This window comes from Electrona antarctica (genome assembly GCF_951216825.1).
Source record: "Electrona antarctica genome assembly, chromosome: 16".
NCBI lineage: Eukaryota > Metazoa > Chordata > Actinopteri > Myctophiformes > Myctophidae > Electrona > Electrona antarctica.
This window is the reverse complement of record NC_136797.1, coordinates 13,788,049-13,809,143: the sequence shown is the minus strand read 5'-3', so window position 1 is coordinate 13,809,143 and position 21,095 is coordinate 13,788,049. Positions and strand designations below refer to the sequence as shown.

The following is a 21,095-nucleotide window of genomic DNA, read 5'->3' as shown; positions in this document are numbered from 1 at the left end:
ATGTTGACCAACTGGACATGTCGTGCCCCCAAAGTTATTAGTGCAGCCGCGCCTGGAATTATTCTCAACAGGCCCAAAAATTAAGGCCAGGCCCTATACCTGGGTCGCATCAAACCCATGTACACTCAAGATACTGCCCCCACTGCCACCCTTAGATCTCCATATATGGAGCTGACCTGTTCTGACATTCCATATGTTGATCTGACCTCATCAAACCCTGTACAGTGTACACTCAAGAAAGACACGCTCAATATATGGCCAGACTCATCAAACCCTGGCTGTACACTCAAGACACTTCCCTCGCTGCCACCATTAGATCTCCATATATGGAGCTGACCTGTTCGTTATTCATTCCAATCATTTGTATTGTATGCAATAAATTAAATTGTATCTGTGGAGATATGCATAGGAACCTATGTGTGCAGGTACGGGGAACACATTAGGTGACGCACCCAGCCATACTGGTGTTACATTAATAAGAGTTGTCAATAAAGCCACACGTAAGGATACACGCCAGTCTCGTCTAGATTATTATACAGAGTTGATACAGCCTGTTACATGGTGTCAGAAGTCCCGAGTCCCGTCACGGTGAATATCGGAGGCAGATAAGAAGAACGTTTGTGGAGAGAAGAAACAGACGTTTGTAGCCTACACTAGTAAGAACCCAGTCAGTTGCTAAGCTAACTACTAGCAGTTAGAAACTGTAGTAGAAGAGAGCTACCGAGTTGGGTAGAGACTCAGTGCTATTGAAACAGCATCGCGTGTAATCCCGCTAGCCTGCATTAAAGCTGCATTAAAGAATTTTTTTTTTTTGAAAAAATAAAGTTTCTAAAAATAAAGAAAAACGGCCCAGAAAGAAGATGATGGATTCCCTGTTCTCCATAAGTCCACCAGAAAACTTTGATTTCTCAGACTTTCCAAGCTGGCCCAATTGGATCCGGAGGTTTGAAAGGTTCAGAGTTGCTGCTGGACTGGACCAAAAAGGTGAAGACTATCAAGTAAATTCATTAGTTTATACCATGGGTGATAAAGCTGATGACATTCTGGCCACGCTGAGCTTAAGTGATGCAGACAAAAAGAAATACAGTGCTGTGAAAGAGGCTTTTGATAAATATTTTGTTGGCAAACACAATGTTATCTATGAACGATGCAGATTTAACAAAAGAAGCCAAGAGCCAGGTGAATCGGCTGAATCGTTCATTTCTGCAGTTTATAAACTAGCAGAACACTGCCAATATGGTGCAATGCAGGAAGAGTTGATCAGAGACAGGTTGGTGGTCGGCATAAGACACCAGGGCCTGTCAGAGAGTCTGCAGCTGGACAGTGAGTTAACTCTGGCGAAAGCTGTCCTAAAAATAAGACAACATGAAGACATTAAAAAGCAACAGCCCATTGTGCGTGACACAAATAGCACGGACCATAGAGAAGCTAATGTGGACATGATGAAGTTCAAGAAAAAGTTTCAGAGACAAACACAGACAGGGAGAGGTGCCCAAAGCAAGGGTCAAACAGACTATGAAAGAGGGCAGAAGAACTGTGGACGATGTGGCAAAGCACCGCCACATTCCCTAAACAACTGTGCTGCAAGGGACGCAGAGTGCAGGAAATGCCACAAGAAAGGCCACTATGCGGCTCTCTGTAAAACAAAGTCAAGCAGAGTAGATGAACTCCAGGAACAGGAAGTAGGGACTGTTTTCTTGGGACAAGTGTCTGCAGGAGGTCAGTCAAAAACATGGCAGAAGACGCTGATGTTGAATGACCAACAAATCACTTTTAAGCTGGACACAGGAGCAGACGTGACAGCCATTCCGGCTAAAGTCTACTCAAAGAAGCGGCATGGCCCACTCGTCGCTGCAACAAAGAGACTGCTGGGACCAGGCGACAACGCTTTACGAGTAAGTGGACAATTCAATGGCATAATAAAGTACAAAGACCAGACAACTGAACAGCCAGTGTTTGTCATACGAAAATTAGCCACACCACTACTTGGTTTGCCAGCAATAGAAGAACTGAAGTTGGCCTACACGGTTGACAGTGTTCAAGGGCAGGCAATTGACATTAAAAGGCTGTACCCCAAAGTTTTCACAGGCCTGGGATGCCTGCAGGGCATGTACAAAATTAAGCTGACAGAGGATGCCAAGCCCTATGCATTGTCACTGCCACGCCGGGTGCCTATACCCTTAATTGACAAAGTCAAGGAGGAAATTCAGAGAATGGAGACTCTGGGAGTGATCGCGCCCATCGATGAGCCCACAGAGTGGTGCGCAGGGATTGTTGTGGCACCAAAGCCCAACGGAAAAATCAGGATCTGCGTGGATCTGACCCACCTGAATCAATATGTCTGCCGTGAAAGGCTCATTCTGCCGGCAGTCGATGAAACCCTCGCCAAGCTGTCAGGAGCGAATGTGTTTACGAAACTCGACGCCACAGCTGGTTTCTGGCAGGTGCCACTGCACCCAGAATCAGTCCCCCTGACGACGTTCATCACGCCGCTAGGGAGGTACTGTTTTCACAGGTTGCCTTTTGGGATTTCGTCTGCACCTGAGCACTTTCAGAAGAGGCTCTCACAGATGCTGGAAGGACTGGAAGGAACAGTGTGTCATGCGGATGACATCCTCGTCTTTGGATCATCGCGTGAACAACATGACCACAGGCTGAGCAAAGTGTTGGAGAGACTACAGAAGGAAGGGCTGACACTCAATGATGAAAAATGCCAGTTTGCTGTGGACCGTGTCAAGTTCCTAGGTCACATTGTCAGTGCCCAGGGCCTAGAAGCAGACCCAAGTAAAATTAAGGCGATCACAGACATGCCCACACCCACAGACATTGCAGGTGTAAGGAGATATCTGGGCATGGTGAATTATGTGGGGAAGTTCTCGCCACGTATTGCCGAGCTCTCACAGCCCATAAGAGAGCTGCTCAAAGCTGAAAACGACTGGGCGTGGGGGAGCATGCAGCAGCGGGCATTCGAGGAGCTGCGCCGGGAGCTGAGCTCAGCCACTGTCTTGGCACAATACTGCCCAAAAAGGATGACAAAAGTTGCAGCAGACGCTTCCTCATTTGGACTCGGAGGGGTTCTGTCTCAGAAGCAAACGTCAGGCGAATGGCGTCCAGTCGCCTTCATCTCACGCAGCATGCTGGAGGCGGAGCGTCGTTACGCACAAATCGAAAAAGAGGCGTTGGCGCTGACCTGGGCGTGTGAGCGCTTTCAGTCCTATCTCATAGGGATGGACTTTTTGATACAGACAGACCACAGGCCCCTCATTTCCTTGCTGGGGAGCAGAGCCCTTGATGACTTGCCCCCTAGAATCCTGAGATTCAGACTGCGACTGCTTCGCTTCACGTACACGATTGAACATGTACCGGGGAAGAACCTGATTACAGCAGACGCGCTGTCCAGGGCCCCAATCCAGGCGCCGCCAACGGCTGAAGAAACGCAGCTGGAGAAGGATGTGGGTGCTTACGTCAACCAAGTGGTGGAGCACCTACCTGCATCAGAAGGGAGGCTGGCGCAGATCAGAGTCGCACAAGATGCAGACAGCATCTGCAAAAGACTAAAGGACCTGGTGCAAACTGGATGGCCTCCAAACAGGAGGGCTCTCGCACCAGAACTTAAGCAGTATTGGCAGTATCGCCAGGACCTGCTGATTGCAGATGAACTGCTGATGAAAAGCGAACGACTTGTCATCCCTGACTCTATGCAAGAGGAGATGCTGAACAAAGTTCACGAAGGTCACCAGGGAATCACAAAGTGTATCGCCAGAGCACAACAGTCCGTTTGGTGGCCAGGTCTGTCAAAGCGGATTAAGCAGAAAGTGGAAAACTGTGCGATATGTGCAAAGGAGGCACACAACGTCCCAGACCCACTGCTGACGACACCGTTGCCAGACAGGCCATGGCAGCGTGTTGGAGCGGATCTGTTCCAGTGGAACGCAGCTATGTACCTGGTGGTGGTTGACTACTTCTCACGCTTCATAGAAGTAGCTCACCTCACTTCTACTACCTCAGCTCATGTAAAGGAGAAGTTGAAGTCTATCTTCTCACGTCATGGGGTCCCGGTGGTTCTGGTCACAGATAATGGTCCCCAGTTTGCTGCAGCAGAGTTTGCGGACTTTGCAAGAGAGTACGACTTCAACCATGTGACCAGCAGCCCCCGTTATCCTCAAGGGAATTCGGAGGCTGAAAGGGCTGTGGGAACAGTCAAATCTCTCCTGAAGAAGGGAGAGGATCCATACAAGGCCCTCATGGCTTACAGAGCCACACCTCTGGCGCAAGGAGCATCTCCTGCACAACTGCTGATGGGTCGGAACATCAGAACGCCACTGCCCGTCAGTCAGGAGAAGTTGGAGCCGAGGTGGCCTGACCTACAGGCTTTCAAAGAGAAGGATCAGGAAATGAAGGAGAAACAAGCATCCTGGTTCAACAAAAGACACCGCACACAGCAGAGACAAGATCTCAGACCAGGACAAAGAGTCTGGGTGAAGAACACCGAGCAGCCTGGAATCATCACAGGTCCAGCCCAGACACCAAGGTCCTACAACATCGAGCTGCCCTCAGGAAGTCTTCGCAGAAACCGATCCCACATCAGGGTCATTCCAGAGACTCCTACTTCTACAATTACTAGATCAGGGCGCATGATTAAAAGACCAGTCAGAATGGACTTATAATAACTTGTCTTAGAATAGAGCTGTTGATAAACAGGGCAGAATAATCCCTGCACAGCTTCGGGGACTCAGGCAGTCTACCCTGACCCTCTAGATAGGAAAAGTGAATTTAAGTTCATTAATATATTTGCATTGGTTAAAAGAAAAGATACACTACAAGTAATTCATTTAAAAAGTTATAATGTGTGTTATGCTTAGTAATTCTTTAATAGTAGATTTCATACTGTATACGCTTGAGTTGAAGTAAAAGAAAATAATTGTGTGTAATTACAGTAAAAGAAATTAACAGTTGTTTGTTTAAAAAGAAATGTTGGTAATCGACTAAAAGAGGGAGATGTGGAGATATGCATAGGAACCTATGTGTGCAGGTACGGGGAACACATTAGGTGACGCACCCAGCCATACTGGTGTTACATTAATAAGAGTTGTCAATAAAGCCACACGTAAGGATACACGCCAGTCTCGTCTAGATTATTATACAGAGTTGATACAGCCTGTTACAGTATCCCTTTATCACAGTGGAGACGACATACACTGAGAATATTTGAGAGAAATGTATTGTTTGGCATGTGTAGAAAATTATCAAACTACACTTATGATATAAATGTTATTGAAAAAGCTTAAAGTCTTTGTGAGAATACGGTAAAGTATATATTCACACAAAGGGGATCAAATAAAATGGTAATAATCTAAGAGATTAACTCTGCTGCACTGGACTCCATGCACTGATCACCCAGAGGGGAAATCCTCTCTTTCCAACATATATACAGTACATGTAGATATACAGCCTATAGTCCTAATTTCATCTCTTGGTTCAACCCATTTAGACCCGAGGACGATTCTACAAAAATGTTTTCTAAATCCTAATAGTTTTCTGAAAAACCTGTCAGTGGCGCTCCACCTTTTTCATATCAAGGACCCCCAGAATTATCTGTATTTGGCCACGGACCCCCATCTGAAAATATGTTGTTCCAGGCACCCCCAAAAAGCTTTATTTTTCAAAAATAGCAGATCTACAAGCTCGTAGCGTGCATCACTATGAGCTTGTAGATCTGCTATTTTTCAATAGCTAAAGAATAACGTAATCCTTAAAACACCAAAAGGGGTTCCCGTCCTGAATGTGTTAAGATAAGATAAATTCACAGCAGTTAGTCAGGGTCAATAAAGAGTTTAGCAACTGCAAGGGTTATACTTTATAAGCATCTCCCAAGTGGAGTATTAATAATTTTCAATCATTTTAATTAGCCTATACTTCTACTCCACTACGCTAATACGTTTGTACTTTTACTCAAGTAAATTCTGAATACCAGACTTTTAACAGAGCATTTCTACATTGTGGTATTGATACTTTTACTCAAGTAAAAGGTGGAGTATTAATAATTTTCAATCATTTTAATTAGCCTATACTTCTACTCCACTACGCTAATACGTTTGTACTTTTACTCAAGTAAATTCTGAATACCAGACTTTTAACAGAGCATTTCTACATTGTGGTATTGATATTTTTTTTTTTTTTTTTTTTTTTTTTTAAGATATTTTTTTGCGGCTTACGCCTTTTATTGGTTTTGGAAGGGACAGCCAGTAGGCTGACAGGAAACGGGAGAGAGATGGGGGAAGACATGCAGTAAAGGCCGTGTCGGGCTCGGGAGTCGAACCCGCGGCACACTGCGACTGGATTACCAGTCGGGTGCCCAGACGGTTACGCCACCGCCTGGGCGGTATTGATACTTTTACTCAAGTAAAAATCACACCCGTGTGAACTGAGTGGTGTAAGGCCTGTCTGACGTAATGAAATCATGTCTGACGTAATGAAATCACACCCGGGTGAACAGGGTGAACATAGCAACCATGCTCATTTTTTCTGCACAGACTAACAAAGCCAGTTGTAGGAGTGGTTTACACCACTCAAAAATAAGTACCTCTTCCACCACTGACAAAAAGCACCATGCATGGGCCAGCCTGCTCTAACACGCCAACTAAACTTGTTTGTATGCATAATGCATGGCTACTACAATATCTGCAATATGTGGTTGTATTTATTGTAGAATGAGATAAATAGATTTGGACAGGTACAGTACTCTGCTATGTAGAATGCTATCAATCTATCTGGGACTTATAGCATAACACAGTATAGACTAAAATATAGGCCTATATGTATTCATATCAGTTTACTTAGCCTATATTGAAAAAGATAAAACATGCAGACAGAATCTATGCCTTTGTGCCCATGGCAGTCAGTTCAGCAAAAGCACAGCACGCATGTCGTGCGTGTGAAACTTTCTATTATAGCCCGGTTATTTGCGTCTTTTTATGCCACATTGTCCTCCATTTTTGCGGGTATGTGCCGATTTTTTTGACTGACCCCTGCCATGAAGCTTATGTCAGAATTGCTATAGGGCAGGCAGGGTTAGCAGCAGTATGTTTGTTTACCTGTACACTGCTGCTGCTCGTGGTGTTGTTATTATCCGGGGGCTCAATTATAAACAAGTTGTCACCGTCTTCTTAAGTTCTTCTGCTGCTGCTGGGGCAGTCGCAACGTTTTTCCCGAAAAAGGGATGCATAGCCTACATTGTAGGGCGGGTTGCTTCCTTTTCATTTTAGCCTAGTGTACAAGCCGCACACAAGTGTAAACACAATTGTTCAGTCTGCACTCTCTCTCTCTGCCACACAGAATCTTGAAATTGCGCGCCAGACACTGCAGCTTGCTAATTAACAATGTGTTGCACCTGCGTGTTGATGCTGAACCTCGCTCTTGGAATATACCAATTGTTGAGATAGGGGCAATTATACATGTTGTGGGCAATATCATGATACCTTGTGAAAACTATCATTTTGTTCAAATTTGCATACTGTAATTTAATAACAGATTAATCAACAGAGATAGACAAAGAGACATTCATGGATTTATTTTTCAAAGTAAATTGTATTTCTTTCCCCTCTGTTTGTGCCAAACAAAAAGGGTCTTTACTTTTCTCAATGACAACAATATAATCTGAAATTGGAACACGTTTCGGCCTCTGTGGCCTTCGTCAGGTATATGAATAGATAATAGATATACCTGACGAAGGCCACAGAGGTGTTTTTTTCCCGCGCCTTGGTAAATAAAGTTTTTGGGGAGCTTTCAAAACAGTGTGCAGACTGAGGCCCACAATAGTGTCTGCACCACACAGGCACAAAAAGCAATTTGATGCAAATAATTCACAAAGGAGCAATTGAAGTAAGCATGAGAGTGCTAAGTGAACCTCAAAAGCAGATTCCCCAAAACATGGGGGGGGGGGGAGTAGTCTGCAAAATGGAAGCAGATCCAGTATTGCAGGAATGTATGTAATAATGCAGGTGCAACATTATATGGGAGGTAAAACGTTGAGCGGTCGGTCACACACACCATGAGCAGGATGGCCTGCTGACGAGATGAGTCAGAGAATGAGTGGGAGGGGAGGGGGGGGCAGGGAAGACGGCAGATATAAAGAGGATAGCCTATAGGTGAAAGGGAAAAGAGGAAGAGAATTCATTTCTTACCATGCATAACTTTGCATACCGGTAATGTGAATTTGTTTTCTTTCAAATGTGAACTATTCATTCAAATCCGAGCTCAATCCGAGCTCAATTATAAAAGCACACAACACTCTACACAACATTTAAGCATCTTGTAGTAAAAATAAAGCAAACAAGAGATACACGAGACAAGAGCAAGAGTGAGACTGAGAGAGAGAGAGAGAGAGAGAGAGAGAGAGAGAGAGAGAGAGAGAGAGAGAGAGAGAGAGAGAGAGAGAGCGAGAGAGAGAGAGCGAGCGAGAGCGAGCATTAATGTCCCTAATAGAGCAGGGAGTCCTGTGTCTGGTGAAAAATTACAAGCAACTACTGAGAGATGAGGCCCTTGTGTGTAGGCAGTGCCTGTGACAGGAAATCATTAGGAATGGCTTCTGGCCTACCCAGGTGGAGGCAGACCAGAAGCGGGGAACAGTGATTGGCAAAAAATAAATAAATAAATCACCGACTGACTCACAGCATGCACAGCACAGACTGGCTGGGTTTAAGGTTAAGACAGCAGGGGGGAGGGAGAGAGAGAGAAAGAGAGAGAGAGAGAGAGAGAGAGTGTGAGAGAGAGAGAGAGAGAGAGAGAGAGATGTTTAATGGATTTTTCTAATAGTGGATAGATGTAATCATTTAAGCAATGTCACATGAGAGGGAGTGCTGCTGTGATTCAGTTGTGTGGGCATGCCGCGAAGGCCAAGTGCCGGAAGTAATCATCACCTTGAGCGTGATATTGCTTTTGTGCAACATTTCTCAAGCACTATGTATTGGTTATCAACAGAAATAGTTCCACAACTATACTGGGGAGTTGACTGTTGCCAAGCAACGCAAAGGTTTTCCTGCACACTATAGCTTGCTACTTTGGGTCTACTGTACTTATAGGCATGTGGTTCTCATCTTCAGGCTGCGAGTCCGCGACCCCCCAAAATAATCAAATTATGTGAACTGGGGACCCCCCCCCCCCCCCCCCCCCCCAAAATGATCACGTGAACTGGGGTGCAGGGGACCCCCTCACCCTGACAAGCAATGTCAATTGGAATGTAGGTATTGAGGTATTACTGTACATTTTGTTTGACTCGGTTTCCACACCTAACCTTTGTGAAAATAACCGATCTACAAGCTCACACCTCCTCACGAACGTGAGGCGCTGTGAGCTTGTAGACTGGCTATTTTCGCCTGGGCCGTGGCTCAGCGGTCCAGGCACCTAGGCCGGCAGCCCGAGCCTGGCAGCGTGACGTGGGTTCGACTCCCAATCCCGACGGCCTTTACTGTATGTCACTCGTCCATCTCTCTCCCCCATTCCCTGTCAGCCTATAGAGCGTCGCAGTCCCGCCTCCTACCAGGGACCAGGAAATGATTCTCCGTTCATTTTCCTCATAGACATTTCAGAAAGTATTTATTTAAAGACGTTTATGCCGCGGACAAAGCCAACTCGAGTCGTGACAAATCATGACAAATAACACAATTTTTGGGGCCGAAAAAATTATTAGAAAGAAGAAAAAAACGGCAGGTTACAACCTTTTTTTGTTGTTTTTCTTCTTTGTAATTATTTGTTTGGTCCAAAATATTGTTTGTGTTGTCATGAGTTGTCACGACTCGAGTTGGCTTTGTCCGCGGTGTAACCGTCTTTAAATAAATACTTGTTGAAATGTCTATGGGAAAAATGCATTGGGATTCATTTCCTGGTCCCTGGTAGGAGGCGGGACAGCGACGCTCTATTGTCTGTCCCTCTATAAAAAATATAAATTAAAGGCGAAAGCCACAAAAAAACATTAAATAAAAGATTGGCTATTTTCATAAGGTTTGCCTCTTTCTTATATTTGACAATTTGGCCAATATTTGACCTATAGTTTGTTGATTAATTTTGATGCATTTTGGCCTGGGCCGTGGCTCAGTGGTCCAGGCACCTTGGCTGGTAATCCAGTCTGGCAGTGTGCCGCGGGTTCGACTCCCGATCCCGACGGCCTTCACTGCATGTCATCCCCCCATCTCTCTCCCCATTTCCTGTCAGCCTACTGTCTGTCCCACCATAAAAAAATATAAAATAAAGGCGAAAGCCACAAAAAAATAAAATTAAAAAAAAATGTTTCACTGTCATCTGGGGACAACCCCAAAATCCTGCGGGGACCCCCCCAGTGGGTCCCGACCCACATGTTGAGAATGACTGGAACAGAGTGCTACAAATCTAAGTGCTGTTTATATACTCTATATCAGCACTTATAAGCCTCTTGTCCCATCAAATTACTTGGCCAGAATAACACATTTCAAAATGTGATAATTTGAGCATGTGTCTGCTGGATGCCCTAAATCTATGGGGCGGCTGTAGCTGAGTGGGTAGAGAAGCCGCCTGTGAAACAGAATGTCCATACAGTACTGTCTATGAAATACATTTTTAAAAAATCCAAAAGATTTCAATGACAATCTGTGTTCAGTTACGTTTGACCAAAAATCAATCATCATCAAATCATCAATCGTGTCAAATTTAAACCTGATGAAGTTAGTAAAAGCATTTTCTATGTCTTGTTTTTTTTAAGCAATCAAGATTCAATTGCCATTCAATTTGGTCTATTTAGTTCTCAAAAAGAGAGTCCGTTCATTGTGGAGCAAAACTTTAATAAAAATGTTAAAACCAACTTTTCTTGATCTTTCTTGAAGTATTTAGGAAATAAATTGCTGTTATAGTTGGTGCAGTGAGTGCACTGCTTCCATGAGTGGGGCAACAGTTGAAATGTTGCCAAAATTAAATTAAATATCTTGAAAATTGATTTCCTTGTTCATTTACTCTTAATGTGTGTCCTGAAGTGAGTGGTTAAAACATTTGCATCAAATGTAACGCCTAAGTGCACTTTTTATGACTCCTTTGACTTTTGATTTTCATTTCAAGAGCACCTGCAACATTAGTGCAGACATTGAATGAATGAAGTAGCCTACCCCCAGAGAAAGAAGTTATTCAGCCGATTTTAAATGCTTTGCATATTATACAATTCAATTCATAATGGTTTTAAATAATGGTGTGATAACTGATTCTCCATGCATTTCTGGGGCAGGTGAGGCTATATAGCTTAGAGGACCTCTGAAAGGACAAACCTTGTACATTTCCATCCTTGCAACATCATTGCAAGTTTTGCAACCAGTATGGGTAAAGTCTTGGATTCTGTGTATTATGGTTACGTGCACGCATGACGCATGGGTAAGCAGTGTGTATACGGCATATTCATAAAGCAGTGTTGGCAGTGGTGGCATTTGAGGCCACAACTCCATAAAGACATAAACTACATGTATTTGCCATCAATCGGGCCACATCATGAAATCGGCACGATAGCAGACTCATGTTGTGGTTAGTAAGTGCTGAAAACTAGAATACATGATTTGCCAATAGAGATAGCAGAGAATGGGCCCAGCACGCTTCCGCTGCGCCACTCTGCTCTGAGTTGTTATGTGAGATGGAAATTGGACCTACAATCTCTAAAGATTAGGTATGTATGCAGTGCAAATAGCCAAATGTACAGAAAGTATAGTCAAGTAAAACCTGAGCGTAGACATCCATTACGAGCAAACTGATGTTACAGTGAATTCATCTCCAGAGATTAGTGACTTTCTTTCTCGCCCCCCCTAGTGGCCAAAATGTCTGGGAACTCAGACTAGTTCCTTTCTGACTAGCTCTTGGGCATCTGCAGAAGACACAGACATGTGAAACCAAGGTTTGCACATTTGTGGCAGTGGTGGGATTTGAACCCACGCCTCCAGAGAGACTGGAGCCTTAATCCAGCGCCTTAGACCACTCGGCCACACTACCTGCTAGTACTGTGTTTAGCTGATGCCTACTCTTTGCTCTTAACTCAAAGCAGGCAAGGCCACAATTGAGGAAGATGTCAGGAAAAGTGATTGGTGTTCCCAGAGTTAAACTCTTCAGAAGGAATGGTAGGTCGTCTACAGCCTTGGCAGAGGATGGATTATGTCCACAGGCACAGAATATGCCTCTAGTGGCAACTCGGCAGTGGAGTGAGCTAGTGTTGAAGTTTCGGTACTGGAATTTGGCACCTAAAATCACAACTGGCAGCGGTGGGTTTCGAACCCACGCCTCCAGGGGAGACTGCGACCTGAACGCAGCGCCTTAGACCGCTCGGCCACGCTACCACGATCTGTGACAAAGTACTTAATAGTTAATAGCTTGTTGATGACTTTCAATACAAGCCATGTTTCCAACTCATCCTACTTTTCTATCGTTTGTGAAGTGAATCGTAAATCATGACTTAAATAGCTTGTTCATGGTCTAGTACATGTGTACTAAGCACGTGCGTGCGGGTGTGCATGCACCTAACACAAATACAGGAGGAAATGGGGATAAAAAAATAACGGTAAACACCCCTACCAGATGCTTTCGATATCTCTAAGCAATCAGCCAAGACAGCAGCCTACAGCAAACAGCCTACAGCCTATGTATGGATCATGGATGAAAGCAGAAAGTCTCTGCACACTTCTCCATATGCAGACCGCTGCCATCTTACCATACAAGTTAATGGCAAGGTGCTACCTAGGTGCAACTTCCATTGGCAGCCCATTCATCCAAACAGAAAAGTCCTATCTGATTGTATTAAACAACGTCAAATTCACCAACATTGCAGCTGTACGGAAATCTTGAATTATTCTCTTTCTATCCTCAAAGTGTTTGTTTCATAAAAATCCACTGTATACATGTTATGAGCTACTTTGTGTCCTTGCAGGTGATTGGAGTGCTGGAGTTTGGAAGTGCTCGTTAGATATCACTCAACTGTCCTGTGTACCACCTGTTTTGAATTAGCACATAATGCAAGAGGCAGCAGGACTTGCTTTACTGAAAACAAGTGCTTCCAAACTCTGATGGAAACATGGCCATGGTCTGTGGAAGGGAATCAGTGAGAAAAACCCAAGGGGCCAGTGAGGCACTCCAACGTTGAAGCACTGGGCCCTAGTGGTAAGAGGAGGGACTACAGGAGGACCCGTGGATTCATGACCGGGAAACCCCGTGCAGCTGGGCTTTAACATTGAGCACTCCACATTTGACCACCAAAATTTGGTGGTCAAATGCGGAAGTAGACGTTTTGAGACGGTCCTTCCGGGTGCTTCAAAACGCCACTGAGCAACTTCCACTGACATGAATAGCAGAGGGGGCGGAGCTTCGCGCCAGATCAGTCTCTATCCTTTTATATACTCTATGGAAAAACCTCTGCTTCTCCCAGGGTTTTATGCAGGCTGCTGGCTGATTGGCAACGATGACCAGGTGCTGCTGCTGTCAGTCACTCACTCCACCCCCCATGATCACCATTGGGCAATAGGACATAGCAGTGGGAGTGGTTTTCTGGCACCACTGAAAAATCGGCCATTCATTTTTCCCATAGAGATTTACAAAAGATATTCAATTATTTCAATTATTATATCAATTATTTTAAGCCTAGAATGAAGCCATCCAGGATCCTGGTGAATCATGAAAATAAAACCTTTGATTCTGTGGAGAAACAGTTTTGAATATTTAATTATATGATATACTACATTTAATAAATATGCTTTGTTTAGCGTTTCTTATTTTTATTTTTTTCACAATATCAAAGGGTTTATGGTCATGATTCACCAGGATCCTGGATGGCTTGATTCTAGGGCCAGGCTTATAATAATTGATAGGCTATAAATATTTTTGTAAATCTCTATGGGAAACATTCATGGCAGATTTTTCAGTGGATGCCAGGAAACATCGGCCACTGCTATGCCCTATAGACCTACAAGCCAAAGAACTGAAGACACACATACAAATATTGAATGTAGCATCTACTGTTGTGCCCCTCTTCTATTTGTGTAGGTCAATCTACTGTTGTGCCGCTCTTCTATTTGTGTAGGTCAATCTACTGTTGTGCCCCTCTTCTATTTGTGTAGGTCAATCTACTGTTGTGCCCCTCTTCTATTTGTGTAGGTCAATCTACTGTTGTGCCGCTCTTCTATTTGTGTAGGTCAATCTACTGTTGTGCCCCTCTTCTATTTGTGTAGGTCAATCTACTGTTGTGCCCCTCTTCTATTTGTGTAGGTCAATCTACTGTTGTGCCCCTCTTCTATTTGTGTAGGTCAATCTACTGTTGTGCCGCTCTTCTATTTATGTAGGTCAATCTACTGTTGTGCCCCTCTTCTATTTGTGTAGGTCAATCTACTGTTGTGCCCCTCTTCTATTTGTGTAGGTCAATCTACTGTTGTGCCCCTCTTCTATTTGTGTAGGTCAATCTACTGTTGTGCCCCTCTTCTATTTGTGTAGGTCAATCTACTGTTGTGCCCCTCTTCTATTTGTGTAGGTCAATCTACTGTTGTGCCCCTCTTCTATTTGTGTAGGTCAATCTACCGCAGCGCCACTCTTCAATCAGGGACATGCACACATAGACATCAAAGGGAGCTTGAGCCCCTGCCCTTTTACCCGTCTGTAAAACAACTGCCCTTCCCAGACCATGAATGCAGCATTTACTATGGTGGAAGAGATGCAAAAATGCCACTCCTTTCAGGAGAATTGCTTTTTTCCAAAGTCTCCTGAACTTGGAACGCAGAATTTTGCGTTGAACAAAGTTGTTTAGAAATCCGTGTCGTACACCGCATCTCCAGTGGATAAAGAGTGCTGGGTTGCGACCCCGAAAATAGCTGATCTACAAGCTCTCAACGTGTCGCGCTGCGACGCGTAGTGAGCTTGTAGATCTGCTATTTTCGCTATTTTTGTCCAAAAGTGACCTCTTGCGGGATTTCAGCCCCTGCCTCTGTAACACTCTCTGCACATCCCTGTCTTCAATAGTCGGACAACTAGACTGGTGTGGTGGTAAATGGTAAATGGTGCATTTATATAGCGCCTTTATCCAAGGCGCTTTACATAGATTGTGCATTACATTCACCCATTCACACACACATTCATACACCGATGGCAGCGGAAACCATGCAAGGCACCAACTAGCACATCGGGAGCAATTAGGGGTCCAGTGTCTTGCTCAAGGACACTTCGATGGTAACTCTGGGGGAGCCCGGGTTCGAACTGGCAACCTTGCGGTTCCCATCCAGGCACTCTACCCCTGAGCCACCGCCGCCCCGCCCGTGGTGGATAGGTAATGTTTGTGTGCCACGCAAGCACTTGTTGTGGGAATTGTAACTGACCTTGCAGGTCATTTTATTACCAAGCTTAATGTTCCTTTAGAGCAGTATGAGGGAGGACCCTTGCAGGTCTGTAACTCCAAGAGTGTACAATAATGGTCCATTTGGTTCCAATATAATGCAGGATGTCGCATTTGCATGTCTGTTATGGATTTTGGCCTGTCTTTGGCTTCCGGTGTATTGTTCATCATCTTTACATCATTACATGAATATATTGATTTATTGATACTATGTTGCGGGTGATTAGGTGGGGTGGGAGCGGCTAGTTTTAGGAGAGCTTTGTTGTTTGTCCTTGATTATGTATGCATGGATGAATTTGTTGTATTGTTCTGTATTTGCTGTACAGTTGGAGGCCATCGATATTGTCCTTTTCTTTTTGCTGAGGTTTGCGTGATCTGCGCAAAAGGACAGTTAACCCATTTTGGGTGGGAACCCCTTTTGGTGTTTTAAACATTGTTATCATTTAGCTATTGAAAAATAGCAGATCTACGAGCTTGTAGGTCTGCTATTTTTGAAAAATCGTGAAAATATTTATTTCAGAAAACTGGAGGATTTAGAAGGATTTCTTAAAATTTTGAGGTCAGGCCTAAATGGGGCAAATGATAAGGGACAATATCGGTGGCACCCAACTGTATGTTGCTGGACCCCCTCGAAAACGAGATGATACTTACTCTCAGAGTTTTGTGGGTCCTGAAAATTAAAAAACTTTGAGAACCGCTGCTTTAGACAGTTTAGCATGAAGTCAGGTTAATTGTTCATGACATATACTTTATGGATGTCTTGTCAACCAGTCATTTCTCATTGTTCTTCTTATCCCTTCAAATGTAATCAGCATAATTCTTATGCTTTTTTTTTTTAATCATAGGCCTACTTGCCATAACTTTGCTGTGTATTTCGGCTTTGAATTATGACAGATCTGAAATCTTCTGTCCTGAGGCTCGATCATATCCAGACTAACATTAGCTTACAATATTTGTATTATGCTGGCGTGATTATCTCAGAGCCACTGAACAAAATTGCTTTTTTTCCAGTCGGATTTCATCTGCCAGGAGAGATTAGGGATCTGATAAATAGCTGAGAATGTACATTATTCAAGGTGACGAATGGAGCTGCTCCACTGAGGAATGTAAATGATATGTAATTCGTATAAAGCACATACAGTACATCCTGACCCCCATGAGTGAACTTAAGACCTGGAGGGAGGTAATGCTGGGGGGGGGGGGGGGGGGGTTCCGTTTCTGCTCAGATGGCCAAGATGGAATTAAGTGTCTTGCTCGGCGACACTTTTACGGTTTTACACGTAGACATGGTGACCGTTGCCAGATGGCCTTGTGACCCACTAAAAATATGGCAGCAGAGAGAGTGACAGGGAGTCAGGGATAGTGAGAGCAGGAGTGAGAGGGGGAGGGAATCACTGCTTCCAGACAGGGTGTATAAGGACACTTGGGCTTCCATGCGAGGCAAAAAGCCGCTCGTGGCAGGGCGTCTCTTCCTGGTTTTTAGACAGCTGGTGGATGGAAATGAAGCTCCACCCCCACGGGGGCAAGCGTTTGCGGGAATCTGGCCGACGCGGCATTCTGCCGCGTGGGTGGAGCTTAATTTCCACCCACCAGCTGTCTAAAAACCCGGAAGAGACGCCTGCCGCTCGCGGCTTTTGGTAAATAAAAATTTCAAATAAATGTAATAATGAGTAAAAGTACAATATCTGCCTCTGAGATGTAGTGGAGTAGAAGTAAAAGTATTGGAAATACTCAAGTATTAAATGTATACAAATACCTAAAAAATATTTTACTTATAGGTACTGTCAGAGCCTAGTTGCGAACGCAGTGATTGCGAACGCAGTGATTGCGAACGCAGTGAGCATTTACTATGAGACCCAGCAGATCATGTCTGTCTGTCTGTCTGTCTGTGTGTCACGCTGTAACACCACCCGCCCGCCACCAGAGGGCGCAGCTGTATCACACACAAAAACACACACGCATGCACGCACAGTCGCGCACACACACACACACACACACACACACACACACACACACACACACACACACACACACACACACACACACACACACACAAACAACTTAACTTAATAAAAAAAAACTTAACTTAAAAAAAACTTAACTTAAAAAAACAAAACAAAAAAAACCCCTTAAAGTACGTAATTTATTCTAATTGTTGTTATTGCAATTTACGAGCTGCGTTCGCTTCCCGCGTTCGCGCGTCTTACTTGTATACTGTATGTGGCATGATGCGCCTGGACCACTAGGCCAGTTTTCTCCCTGGAAATAAACACGTTTTCAAGGTTTCCAAGGCTACTAGGCCTGTAGCAGACGCCCGTATGTATAGTATATTAATTGTTGAAAGACTGTAGTCATTATATTCACTGTTGACAGTACACCATATCGTATCCATTACTGTTAAACGCCGGTTGACACTGTATATATCAGGGTAATGTGTATGGTTAATAGTCTGTACACACGGTATAATATATCCATTCACATATCCATTGGTGATGTACTGTACTGTACAGTACATCCATGCATAATATATTCACTGGTGCCTGGTGCACATTTATATTTAATATTTATTGATAGAATATACATTATGTTAACTCAGTCAGTGTTTCACTCGTTACTGCTGTCGCTGCTGCTGACACCGGTGTTGATTTCGTCGACTAAAACTACGAAAACCTAGCTATGATGACTAAAACTAAGACTAAATATAGGGGGCGACTGTGGCTCATTGGACGAGCAGGTCGTCCAATGATCCATGGGTCGGCGGTTCAAATCCCAGCTCCTCCTGTCTACATGTCAAAGTGTCCTTGAGCAAGACACTGAACCCCAAATAGCTCCTGATGTGCTGGTTGGTACCTTGCATGGCTTCCGCCGCAATCGGTGTATGAATGTATGTGTGAATGGGTGAATGTAATGCACTATGTAAAGCGCCTTGGATAAAGGCTCTATATAAATGCACCATTTACCATTTATAGTGACATTTTCGTCAACAAATAAACACTAGACTAAAATGTTAGGAAGGGACTAGTGGACAAGAGATCCAGTATCAGTCATTTTACACTTGTATTGGTTGCATGCTCAGCTTGTAGATCGGCTCTTTTCAGCAAGTGTAAAAACAGTCATTACGACGGCATCAAGGCCCGCCAAAATACATTTTAGTCGACTAAATCAACTGTAGATTTAGTAGACTAAAATCTTATGATATTTAGTCGAATAAAACTAAACTAACACTAACACATTCCAGGTGACTAAAATGTGACTAAATGAAAACTATTCAAGAGACGATGACTAAAACTGGAATCAAAATTTGCTGCCAAAAACAACACTGTGTGCATGGCCATATTTTCACAATCAAGGTCAAGGTCCCCCCTCTGAGAGGGGGGGATACTTTGATGAGGCTCGATATGTTGGCTTCCTCAGGCAAAATTAGATAAAGTGATCATCACTTCACTTGCCAATGCCATCTGTGATATCAAACTGTGCCATATTGGCATCATTATTTACACATTCTTGGCATCAAATGCCAAGAATTCAAATGAACTCAAGATTCCCACGAAACGTATAGTGGGTGTTTTCATCAGACTGTCCCGGAGAGATGATTATTAGCTTTTGAGAGTCAAGAATCAGAACAATTCTTTTGGGTTGAAAATGTCAAGAGACAGGCCGGGTTACAATCGAGGACATGGTCATAAGTCAGGACGTCGTAAGGACAAGTCATGCTGTATCTAAGGTGGAGATGGTATATTTTACGATTATGTCATGAAACCATCAACCAACAAACAACAAGGTACAGTAAGTGCCAATACCTAATTAATGGTCCGTTGTCTGTAGGTGTCGCAAACTGAAAATAGCCGATCTACAAGCTCACGTCGCATCACTTCTGCGACGCAAGCTTTTACACGGCTCTACATATCTTCTTTATCCATAGAAGCATAAATGTTATCTTTCACATCACCAAGTGACTGACCTTATCCAGGCACATTTTCAGGTGCCTGATAAAGTTTGATGTGGTCGATCCATCATCCCTGAATTTTGATACCACAGATGTTGCATTTAGCAATTTGTTTGTTTGGGGAATTGTGTGAAGTCAATTTAGCCAAAGGTTATGACAAATGGCACCCTATAGCTGCAGGTTGGTGTTGATGCAGCATATAGTCATCTGAGGCCAGACTGGCCACGCAGGCACGCACACAGGCACACAGGCACGCACGCAGGCACGCACTCAGGCACACACGCAGGCACGCACGCAGGCACGCACGCAGGCACGCACGCAGGCACGCACGCAGGCACGCACCCCCAGTGGATAAGGTCTTATGCATGATAATAACATCACATAATGTTAACCCATTTAGACCGGAGGCCGAATCCTAAATCCTAAAAGTTTTCTGAAAAAACGTTTCTATGTCAGTGGTGCTCAACCTTTTTCATGTCAAGGACCCCCAGAATTATCTGTATTTGGCCGTGGACCCCCCCCCCCCCCCCCCCCCAAGCAAAGATTTGAGTTAAAAATGTTCGCTCTGAAAGAATATATGTTCAAATATTTGCGTTACATTTTCACGATTTTTCAAAATTAGCATCTACAAGCATGTAGATCTTGTAGATCTGCTATTTTTCAATAGCTCTGCTGAAGTATAACATAATGCTTAAAGCACCAAAAGGGGTTCCCGTCCTGAATGCACATTCAGGACGGGAACCCCTTTTGAAGAAAAGTCAATGAAGATTGGTCCAAATCTCAGTCACATTTTGACAGATTTTGACAAGCCCAAAATAGGGACAGCTGCACCTGACGACTACTGACACAGGACTGGGTCGCCAACCCGGCCTGGTGGAGACCTGGAGCGCACTTTTCTGGTCTTCACGGAAGCCTGTGAAATGCCTTGTCTGAGGCAAGTGCACTAGTATACACTCAGCGGAGAGTATAGGCACTTGCAAATAACATTTCATTATCTGGTATGAATATCACCTGGCAAAGTCAAACAGTATGTCAAGGATAATCTAGTCCGTCTCATGGCCATGCAATGCTTGCACTGGAGACATTACGAGGCTCAGAAGACTATTGAGCAATGTTTGTGTACTGTAATATGATGATCGTGTCAAGTGTCAACATACACGTAGTTATGCGTAGTTATACTTAGAATAATTGCACAAAAGATCCATGCATTTGTACGTGAGCAAGTGTGTATGAGAGAGAGATAGAGAAAGAGAAACAGAGAGACAGTCAATTGACAGACGTGCCAGACACCATGCACATTAATTCACAACGTGCACTGTTGAGCTAATATGCATAATTTATCATATATTCAATAAGGGCATGTTCACACTGTCCTCTTTTTTTTACATTAAAAGCTTAAAACGTATGAGAAATGACAACTTATAGCACACAAAAAAAGCACCTGCAGTCAGTGAGCTCTATAGTTTGGGCAAAGCAGAATGCTTTCAAAAGCTGAGAATAGTTTAACCGAACAGGTTATGAAATATGGACCCATTGCTTTGCCTATAGAGAGTATAGAGAGTTTCATCCAGACAGAGCTTCTAGACAAGGTTATTGATATAATGCCCTGTACCGTCACCCACGGCCTCCCAACAGCATTCTCCGCTTCAGCATGGCCCCAAACAATAAAAAGCCAAAAGCGAGTGCAGTTATTCCCTTATTATTCGACATGGCCATGGCCATATAGGCAAGAGTATTAAGACGAAATACAACCTAAAATACAGACTTGTATTGCAGAGCCAC

The 21,095-nt window shown here is 44.0% G+C and overlaps 1 protein-coding gene across 1 annotated transcript in view; it reads right to left on the bottom strand.

Moving 5' to 3' along the window:
• Positions 1-7,348, bottom strand: part of lrrtm4l1 (leucine rich repeat transmembrane neuronal 4 like 1) — a 241,050-nt gene extending 233,702 nt beyond the window's left edge. The window contains exon 1 of the mRNA XM_079524526.1: positions 7,095-7,348. The gene's annotated coding sequence lies outside the window, so the exon portion shown is untranslated. The remainder of the gene's footprint in view (positions 1-7,094) is intronic.
• Positions 7,349-21,095: the final 13,747 nt, after the last annotated feature.